The sequence below is a fragment of the Piliocolobus tephrosceles genome, chromosome 1 (assembly GCF_002776525.5).
Source record: "Piliocolobus tephrosceles isolate RC106 chromosome 1, ASM277652v3, whole genome shotgun sequence".
NCBI lineage: Eukaryota > Metazoa > Chordata > Mammalia > Primates > Cercopithecidae > Piliocolobus > Piliocolobus tephrosceles.
Genome location: NC_045434.1, coordinates 132,591,036 through 132,602,217, shown reverse-complemented (window position 1 = coordinate 132,602,217; position 11,182 = coordinate 132,591,036). Strand labels below are relative to the sequence as shown.

The following is an 11,182-nucleotide window of genomic DNA, read 5'->3' as shown; positions in this document are numbered from 1 at the left end:
GTGTTAGATTCAGCTCCTAAAGCCTAAGAGAATTTAAGATTGTCTTCTGGGAAGGACACCCAACAGCAGCACTGCAATTGGAAAAAAAAGTGTAGGATTTTGCTGAGTGAGCAGGGGGAAAGCAATGTAAAGCCCAAGAAAATATCTTTTGAACAAATGTCCTTTTCATTTTGGTTTAGAAATAGAAACATGGTAAAAGGAGGCGACTGCTTTCTGAAGGCTTGTAGTATGAAAACAGGCCAACTGGTCAGCGACTAGTTGTCTATCAGTTTCTCTACTCACATACATCTGTCTTTTCCAGACTGCCAGTGCGGAGCACTGGTTTGACTTTGGGTGCTCTTCAAATAGCTGGCATTGATAAGGCATTCCCAGAAGACTGTGTTACTTAGTAATCTTGTCTGTACATTTTTTCACTGGGAAGAGATTTTCCATACAGAGAGCTGCCAGCTTTCAAGACGTCAGTTTGCTTTTTCATCCTGAAATTGGGTAGGAAAACAGGGAGAAGAAAAGCACAGTTCAGATCAATCAATGAGGGAGAACCCCTCCCCCCATACTCGTTAAATAACAGGTGGTTTTGCTGTGCACCATCAACTCCTTTATGCGGGAGCTGTAGGCGGGGCATTCCAACTGAGTCTCCCTGGAATCTGCCGCTTAGCCCGTCTTGCAGGGGCGGTGCAGTTGGGGATTCCGGCCTGAAAGGAGACATGGTTGTCAAGGAGCTCAAAGGTTTCGTGATCCAAGGATATGGGGTTTTGCTTTTCTCCTTCTCCATCTCCCTCAGTGTATCCCACCGTCCCCTCCCCACCCTTCTTTTAGGAGGCCCTCGCTTCTCCTCTGGAGGGGTTATCTTCATCCTGACCCCGGCCTTCGGAGGAGTTCCCAGAAGGGCTATTTTTAGTGGTGGCTGCTCCCCTCTAACTTACCCCAGGGGAGGAGCTGAGGTGGCTGAGCCGACGCTGCGCGCACAGCCGCCTGTGGTTTTCCGCGCATTGTTAGGGATGAGTGGTGGAGGTGGTATTAGACGCAGCCGAATCCCCCCACGCAGAGCCCGCCAGGTGGGCGTCTCAGGGGTGGGAGTGGTCGCGTCGCGAAGCGGAGAGAGGATTTCTCTCCCAGTCCTGGAGAAAGTCCCCGGCGGCGGGCGGCAGCCCTCGCTGGCGGGTCCCGGGCGCCGGGTGGTCTCTGCAGGGGAGGAAGTTCCCGGGCAGCGCCGCCTGCGTCACAGCGGGGCTGGCACCGCGGAGTCGACTCGGCGGGCGGTGGCGACCCCAAGGCCGGGCGCTGGGCGGCGCTGGCTGCCGCTGGCCCAGCTGCGCGCGGGGCGGTGCTGGAGGCGGCTCCGTCCGCGGCCGGGGAGGCGGAGGGGAGGAGGGCTTGCGGGGCTGGGGCGTTAGCTGCGTCCCGGCTGGAAGCCCGCGAAGAGAACGAGGAGGAGGGCGCCGCCGTGCCCGCGGCTGCAGTGCTCTGGCGCTACAAGCCATGAGCAGCGGTCCCGCGAGAGACCCCGCCGTCGCTGGCAGCCGCTGAGCCCGACCCCCGGGCAGCTCGCCGCTCCCTAGCACCCTCTCCAGCCGACACCCTCGCGCCCGGAGGTAAGGGCGGGGGATCCGCGGAGGGATGGAGAGGGGCAGCCCGCAGAGGGCCACCCGCTCGGTCCGCCGGGCGCGCCGCACCGGGACTCGCCCCGCCTCACTCGCGTCCCTGCCTCCCCCCGGCTCTCAGTCAGAATGTGGTTGCCCGCCCGGCGTGTGGTGCCGGGAACCATCCGCTACTGCGGCTCAGGAGCCCGCCAACCCCTACCCCACCCAATCCACGCTAGCCCCGGCGGCCGCGGGAGGACCCCAGCCTGGCGCCCAGCGCCGCGCGGCCGCGGCAGGTCGTGCAGACTGGGCACGGGGGCGGGGGGCGGGGGGCGGTCCGCGAGGGAAAATGCGTTCGTGGCCGGGGCGATAGTCATTCTTTCCTACCTCGAAAATCCCTGAGACCCCGGGGCCTGTCCTTTCCGGTCTGTCACCCCCCTGCCACCTCCGAACCCTTGAAGTTAGCACTTTTGGGGAGGTAGAGGAATTGGAAGGTTTCTCGAAGAAACGTGAAAGCACCGTGTGCTCACCTTAGGACCGGAGGGGAGGGGGTTCAGCTCGATTGGGCGGGCCCCAGAAGCCAGGTGTCTAGGCCAGCGGTTGAGGCCAAGACCGCTGCCTCCATCCCACGCCGAGGCTCGCTGATCTTTCCCTTTCCAGCTGGTTCCACCAACGAGATGATTAGGGATGGAGTTAGCAACTCAGGAGCGTTAGGATGTGTTCTGTGGACGCGAACGTCTTTCTTTTCTCCCTCAGCCAGTTCTTCCCTCCCCAACCCCCCACGCCTGCCCGGTATACAGCAAAGTCCAAACAGTTTCTTCCAAACCTTGCATCCTCCGTAGTTTTGTAATAGCCGGACACCTAGCCCGCATCCTGATGCGGATATTTCAGAGTGTTAGGGCCAAACTTCCCTTGGTTTCAAATTCCTTAAGCATGTTAAAGCCTCAGCAAACATTAGGAAACATTTTCAGGTTCCCATCCTCCTTAAAGTAAAAAATAAGAACCAATCCATCTTTGTGGGAGTGCCGGCGTTTGGCACGGGGAGGCTTGAATTACCTCCATTTAAAGCAGCCTTTGATGGAAGGAATAGGTAAAGGAAATCGCGGCCCTATTTAAGTCACATACTTCTTTCACGGTAGTGTGAGAAATGTACCCTTAACCAACAGTCACATTTCCCGACAGGTATGTGGTGGTTTCCCAAAGCATGGATGAGGCTTCAGCGTGGGCGGGTCATTAAGATGTCATTTAGACGAAAAAGGAGTAAAAGTGGAGTAGTCCTCTTGGTTAGCACAATGCTACAAAATCGCTAGAGCCAATCATTTTTATACATTTATACATTCTGTTTATTTTTAAATAATTTGTTGAAAACCCAAAACATGATCTAAACTGCACAAAACTTGCTCAATTCATAAACGATGTGTTAAGTGTGTAAACGAACATTAAATGTATACAGCTTTAGTCTAGGATATTTGTATTTCTTATGACTTGCTTTAATAGGGAAGGCCAAGGCTATTGGTTTGCTTTACTCTGGAGTGATTAACTTAAATTCTGTCTTGGGGTTGGTTTGTTTCCTTTGAGGGGAATGTAGGGTAGTTTTGCAAAGATGGATATTTGCCATAGTTCACTTAACAGATTGGCCACAGACCGGACTCATTAACCCAAGAATTGTATCAGAGATACCAAGCATATTTAACAATTTCCTTATTAATAAAATCAAGCCTTTATTAATAGTACTAATCTATTATTTCTCAGATTAAGCACTTTAGTGAAATGTGTTTTTAAAAGGGAATGCTTTTAGTGAAAATAATGCGTTAGGAGCTGTAAGATAAATGAATGAAAATGTTGCACTTTATTTCCATGAAGTTTATCTTTTAAAAAAACAATACAAAGTTAGAAATATGTTTAACTCCCAGGTGTTCAATTTTTACCAATTTGTTATGATTTTTAATAGTCTATAGTATTATTAAGTTATAGTCACCTATAACATTATAATAGAGCAAGCCCAAGTTTAAAATGAAATGAGGTGGAAACTATATTTATTTTGCCAAGAATTGTGTTAATGATTTAATATGGTACATTTCTATAACATAATGTAGCTGCATGCTAGATACCTAATACACGTTATCTCAGGTTCTTACAACGAACCCCTAAGGTAGATGGTACCATCTACATTTTACAAAAAAGAAAGTTCAGAGTTTCTGACTTGGCCAAAGACTATACAGCTAAGTTAGTGCCTGAATGAAGTCAAGCCTCCTTAGTCTTAATGATATACTTTTTTTTTTAATTATTCAAAGCTGCTTATTTTTTCTATATAAAGTTTTGTTAACTCACCATAATGACTATATGAGGAAACAGAGATTGTAAAGTTTTCTGCCCAGCATTTTCCATATAACAGAATTCCAATTCTGAATCAAGGCCATCTGTTTCTAAAACCCATGTTCTTGCCACGGATTTCTATTAAATGACTGATCCAGAGCTTAACCTTAACGGACAATTTACTCCTGCCCATCAGCTATTATCACTGACATGACAATGATGGTCTCATGGGCTATACCACACTCCCAAGATTTTATACTTCATTTCTGGAGTGTTGGCTGTATCTCCAATTCCAGACACTCATGAAAGCATATTACAACTAATGAGGGTTACATAACCATGGAGGTGTCCTTGAATCTACTTGATTCCTTTTGAACTATAAATCATTCTAGTTTGGCTTGGGGTAGAGAATGGCCTCCAGAAAAAGCTGCTATCAAATTCGGACTCTACTGCGCAGTAGGAGTGCAAATTAGCTCAGATTATTCAACTTCTTTGAACCCTGGTTTCCTCTTGTATAATGGGATTAATAAAGCCTCCCTAGCTGGATCACTGTACGGATTACTTGTAATAGTGCATGTAAAGGACAGCTTCTGTCACCCAGTAGGTGCTCAGTAAAGATTAACACCAGTGTATCGTAGCACTGGTAGAAATTTCTGCTGTATTTCACTTTATGTATATTTTACACGCATGTAGTGATTAGTCATTGCTATCAGTGATTCACTCTTTATATGATTATACAAACATGCAATCTGATTCTTAGCATCTTTAACTTTTGAATCACATCCTTTTTGTTGTCTTGAGTCAGAAACACGTATTCACATTCTGTAGTTTTTCCTTTGCTCTTACTCTTTATTTTATTTTTACTTTACTAACAATATGTCAATGGATCAGGATTTGTATTTTTTGGCAAACATACTTTCCTCTTTTCTGCCTCTCCTGATCTCAACCTTGTATATCACTCAGGGTGCCATGACAATGCCAGTGTCTCCCCACCACACACCTCACCCTTGACCAAGTCTCCACCAGCTGCAATTCTGCATCTCCTACAAGGCTCAGCATAAAAGCTACCTCCTTCATGAGCCTGCCTGTTTCCCTCCAGATCCTTGTCAGTTCACGTGTAATTCAGACAACAGGTATGCCTCCAAAAGTGCTGGGATTACAGGCATGAGCCACTGCACCCAGCCCACTCCTAATGCTTTTTAAATTTTTTTAGAAAAATTATTATTTTTCCAGGTAATATATTTGAATGACTTTAAACTCTTTGATGTGAGGGATTTTTAAAAAATTTCTTTATATTTTTGCTTGGGATAATACACAGATGGTTTCTATTTCCTGAATGAGAGACAAATCGGATATTCTTAGATCCTTACAGTAAGTAGGAAAGACACCCAAATTGTTGGTGGCACCTTCTTTGTTATCTTGAGACTTGTTCAACCCAGGCTTCTCCACTAGTTTAATTGGTATTACATTTGCTGGAAAGCTATCATTCTTAAACAAAGCCTTGGACATAAGGTACCATGTAAAATAGCTATGTTTCATTAATAAATTGCTTCCATGGTAATATAACCTCATTAAGTTGCAAATATACTGAGCATGTCAACCGTATTTGAGTAGTTTGGTAGTTTAGATGGGTAATGGTCCAAATGTATTTCTTTAAGAATAAAATGTACTTGAGAGGAAGGAACACCTACCTCAGAGAAGAGGTTGAGATAATGAGCAAGGAGGATTTCAGACCACTTTCATTGAAAATAAAACTCATGGCACAATGTGGAGGCTACAACCAGAAGTGGCCTTCAGAGAGAGAATTAGCACAAGCAGAAGACCCACTCTAAATATGACTCACTATAAATATGAGGGGTAGAAAAATAAAATGGAAAAGGTAAAATAAATGAAGCATAACTATAATACTTTTTGACTGAGGCCTGCTAGATATTGGTCATTCTTGGACTGTAAAAGTAGGAAAGAGACTGTGGGGTCAAGATGGGCAAGAAAGAGAAATGAACGTTGCCTTGGACATCTAGCACAGCAACAGACTCCCACTTGCTCGAGGCCCAGCACAGAGTGACAAGAGTGTAATCTCAGAACTTTGTTTGAAATACATAGTTTGGCAGGAATATATTGAAAATGTCCTAATGATTACAAGATAGAGAATGTCTAAGCTCTTTTCCAATATCAGGTATAAAACACAAAACCCTAGACTATCTACTTAGGAGTATAACATACCATCACAAATTTGAGGAGTGAGTTTAGGATCATTTTCTGGTATTGGATGGGTGTTCTTTTAAAATATGGTTGTAAGTCTAACATTTGGTGTATCTAACCAAATGTTAATTGATAGAGACAAAGTGATATGGGTTAAGAAAATAGAATTCAGAGAAGAAAAGGGAGAATTGGCAAAATCAAAAAATCAATTTTAGGAAAAATATGGTAAAGCTTAGGGAAGTAACTGAAAATGTTCCAGATGACCAAAGTATTTTGAGTCAAAGAAATCCAGGAGAGCTATATGTTCTTTAAAGAACCTTTCTAAGGACTCAGAAGAATAAAAGCTCTTTCCATACCAGAAGATATTGCGAAGGTAAAACAAGAAGGAAATTAGTTTTTCTAAAACAGAAATCCATCCTAGGGCCGGAAACACTAGAGAGAACATAGTGGAGCTAATTTCATTTCCCAACCTTTTTTTGATTATTAACCTCAGTCTGTGAACCTTTTTTCCATAAGTTGTAACAACACAGATACACTGTGTTTATGAACTGTGACTCTTCGGTGGATCACAAACCATTATTTAAGGTTTTGTTACCCCGCCTTCACCTCAACCAATTTTTCCTAGGGGCAGGATTGTCCTCCGCATTGAGAACACATGGTGTAGCATGATTCTATATGATGTTTAAAATCACAAAAGAGCCATATAAAACTTAAAGACATGAAAAATAGTCAACATATCTATATATTTTTTGTATGAATATATACAATACCTTAATTTACACATCCTCTGGAACTAGATTACTTTTTTTGCAAATAAAGCATACTTTATTGACCCTTCAACTGAAATTTATATGTAAAAATGTAAGGTTTCTAGTCCCAATTTTACATTGACAAAATTATTAAATACATGAAGTTGTCTCTCAAAGCCTCCCCTACCTGCATCCTTTTATTTCCTGGAAGGGAAGCCCTCTCTAAACTTCAGACATTCAGCATCCTTTATATATTTCTGTCATGCTGGAATGCTGTGGTATTATTCATTCTTTTGACTGATCAATTGTATGAGTATAAATTGGTTTGTCTCTATTAGAGAATTTATGTTTTAAAGTATAATTTTATTATTTTATTATTATTATTATTATTATTATTATTATTATTATTTTTTTTTTTTTGAGACGGTGTCTTACTCTGTCTCCAGGCTGGAGTGCAGTGACGCGATCTTGGCTCACTGCAACCTCTGCCTCCTGGGTCCAAGCGATTCTCCTGCCTCGGCCTCCGGAGTAGCTGGGACTACAGGCACCCACCACCATGCCTGGCTAATTTTTTTGTATTTTTAGTAGAGATAGGGTTTCACCACGTTGGCCAGGATGGTCTCGATCTCTTGACCTCATGATCCACCTGCCTCAGCCTCCCAAAGTGCTGGGATTACAGGTGTGAGCCACCACACCCGGCCTACTTATTTATAGTTATGAAACACTGCGTTCCATAGCTAAGAGATTTCAGTTCACAACAAGTAGATCTGTGGGGAGGAGAGGAGAGGGCCTCTGAAGACATTCTCAGCTTTCTCATGTTTAGCGCTTTGCTCAGGTTCTTTAGGTAGCATAAGCCTATTGTGGCAGCTGTGAGGACTAAAGGAGCTTGTCTCCTTTATATATTGGCTGCTTTCAGCATCTGGAGCCTGGCATTCTCCCTTGCCCCCAAAACAACTCATCCCTCATCTCTTCCAGCTTTTATTTAAACCATATTCTTTTCCTTTACCCTCAAACCTCCAGAAATATATTTGGTTTTTACACATAGTTTCTCTGTTTGATTTTTGGAGCTACACTGAAACTGCCACAAGGGCAGAGGCCATATCTGTGTTGTTCACTGCCATATCTGCAGCACTTGCAAAGTGTCTGGGGCATAGGTGCTCAATAAATAATCATGTCATAAATATTTAATGACATAATTTACAGTAACATTTCTTACCTATTTGGAGTATAGCCATTGTCTTTTCTACTATTTTAGATTCTGATGATGAAATTTGAAAGTATACTTAGAAGTCATACTTCTTGATAGGGACATTAAGAGACATGTAAATATTTCTATATGTGATTGAAAAGCAGGAGAAAGTATATGAATAATTATAAATTAGGAGCAAGCGTATAAAACATGAGTTAAGACATCAAAGTAAATCCTAGGTAGCAGTCACTAAATAAACTAAAAATATGAAAACTCATGCATCTTGTCATTTCTCCTTATGTTTTTTTTTTTTTTTTTTTTTTTGAGACGGAATCTTGCTGTGTTGCCCATGCTAGAGTGCAGTAGCGTGATCTCAGCTCACTGCAACCTCTGCCTCCTGGCTTCAAGTGATTCTCCAGCCTCAGCCTCCTGAGTAGCTGGGATTACAAGCGCCTGCCACCACACCCAGCCAATTTTTGTATTTTTAGTAGAGACAAGGTTTCACCATCTTGGCCAGACTGGTCTCGAACTCCTGACCCCATGATCTACCCGCCTCAGCTTCCCAAAGTGCTGGAATTACAGGCATGAGCCACTGTACCCAGCCTCTCCTTTTGCATTTTAAGAACTTATCAAAATCAACAAAAATTACTAACTTGTCAATTTCAAATATCTTAGAGATTTATGAAAACTAGAAACTGGCTCAAATATCTTTTTAATATGAAAGATATACCCTATAAATCTTACTTCTGGGAAAATACTGTAGAGAAATTACTATGAAAATGGCTTCATTAGCAAAACATTGTCAGGCTACTTTATATTATCTCTTGATATTAGCAAGGTTCAGTATAATATGCTTATCAGTAAAGTTAGGAGATACTGTCCAGCACACATAACTTTCTAGTTAGTGCACTGCTCTGTGGATAACTGTGACTAGAAAGTGATTATCAACTGAGGAAGTAGCAGCTGGAGGTATGTCTAGGGTTTGGTTGAGTTGGGTGTTTTAGAATTTTGTCTGAGGATCTGGATGGCATAATAGAAAACATGCAGGTCATATTTATATAAGTGACTTTGTGGTGTATAGAGTGCCTTGATTTTGAAGCAAGAATTTGAAATGAGTTTGGCAAAATAAAATATATAAAATTAAAATGAAAGGAAATAATCAAAGACAAGCAATTAAATTCATTTAAGGGAAGTACAGGGTGGTACATTGAATAAAACTAAGCAAATGACGTAAATATACTACATTTGTATTTATTTTGTTAAATTTGTTACTGTAGTTTCCAGTATTTAGAATAGTGTATGACATGGAGCAAAGGTTTAATAAATATTTGCTGAATAAATATATGAATATAATGTAAGATAAAGGAAGACAACATGTGATTAGAGCAAAAGTAAGATTATTCCTAAGGAGATGGAAACGCGTAACTACTAAACTGTTAGAAAAGCTTTTTGGACAAATAATTTCTGAGCGTGTGTTAAAATTTTATTTGTCTTACATGTAAAATGTTTGTAGTAGATGGATTCAAAAATTCATTCTTGGGGACATTTGATAAGAAAAGTGAATGGTCAGATATAGCTAACCTAGATTTAAAAAAAAATGTGGGTTCAAGGTCACTAGACTTTTCACTGACACCTAACAATTTGACTGGATGGCTACGTAGCTGGTTTCTAAGAACAAATGTTTCCCTATTAAACTTAATTAGAAAATTGCTTAATTATTAGGAATATGTGTTTCTTCATAGAAGGAGATTGTGAATTCTACTTCACAAATAGGTTCTGTTCCTGATCAAGTTAGGAACTTTTTTTTTTTTTTAATAGTCACTCAATTTAGACAGTCTCTGCAGGTCTGTCTTGGTCAAGGAAAAGTCTATCCATCTCATTACGTTTTTGCATTAGGGTCATTGAATTTGTTACATACTCATTAACTTTTAGGATTCCTTATTTACACTTTACATCCAGAGTCACAGTTACAAGCACTATTTATATAAACACTGATAATACTTTGAACTAGTTTTCTATGCCAGGGAAGATTTTCAAAGCATAATCTAAACTAACATAGTGTCAGTGTTATCTACTTTATATAGATATAAAGTAGGGCTTCTATATTTCTGTGTTCTGTTCTACTTAACATGCTTTGTTTTAAAAGGTCCCGCAAGAGGAGCTTATTAATCCATTTAAAAAATCTTTTTGTGTGATCAGCGCATTTGCTGCCATATGATATTGCACAACCAGTAAAGCCAATGAGTTAACATCTTTGTGGAAGCTTTGTAAAATCCTTGAAGTTATGTTTTTTATTGCTTCTTTCACACTAGAAGTACTTTTTATAGTACTTTCCTCTCAGCTTGTCTACTCCAAGGCCAGAACTCAGAGAGTATCTAATTTATCTCAATCAGATTTTGCCTGTAGTACTTGTAACTGTGGTGTCCCTATTTTCTTAATGACCCATTTTACCCTCCTCAGATTCTTATCCTGCTAGATAGTTATATTCCTTACTGCCTAAAATGTTGAGATTCTGTCGGCCATAGAGTAGATACCAGACTAGTGTCTGGGAGGATGTTCTGTGCATTGCTACAATTTAGGTAGTGTAGCATTAATACCTTAATAGGATTTTCATGTCAAACTGAAATTATCTCTAAATGTGATGCTTTGGGCACAGCATGTTAGAAATTAGGTTTATTCATGGCTGGGCGCCGTGGCTCCTGCCTGTAATCCCAGCACTTTGGGAGGCCTGGGCAAGTGAATCACCTGAGGTCAGGAGTTCGAGACCAGCCTGGCCAACATGGTGAAATCCCGCCTCTATTAAAATATAAAAATTGGCCAGGCACGGTGGCTCATGCCTGTAATCCCAGCACTTTGAGGGACCAAGGTAGGTGGATCATGAGGTCAAGAGTTCAAGACCAGCCTGGCCAAGATAGTGAAATCCCATCTCTACTAAAAATATAAAACTTAGCCAGGCATAGTGGCACGCACCTGTAATCCCAGCTACTCGAGAGGCTGAGGCAGAGCATTGCTTAAACCCAGGAGGTGGAGGTTGCAGTGAGCTGAGATCATGCCACTGCACTCCAGCCTGGGCGACAGAGCAGGACTCCATCTCAATAAATAAATAAATAAATAAATAAATAAATAAATAAATAAATAAATAAATA

At 41.8% G+C, this 11,182-nt stretch overlaps 1 protein-coding gene across 3 annotated transcripts in view; it reads left to right on the top strand.

Annotated features, from left to right (window-relative positions):
- Nucleotides 1-988: 988 nt before the first annotated feature.
- LRRC8C (leucine rich repeat containing 8 VRAC subunit C) overlaps nucleotides 989-11,182 on the top strand; it is a 119,369-nt gene continuing 109,175 nt past the window's right edge. For 2 of the 3 annotated variants that reach the window (XM_023207955.2, XM_023207962.2), the window contains exon 1: nucleotides 989-1,592. The gene's annotated coding sequence lies outside the window, so the exon portion shown is untranslated. The remainder of the gene's footprint in view (nucleotides 1,593-11,182) is intronic. The other variant, XM_023207945.2, reaches the window with a different exon arrangement.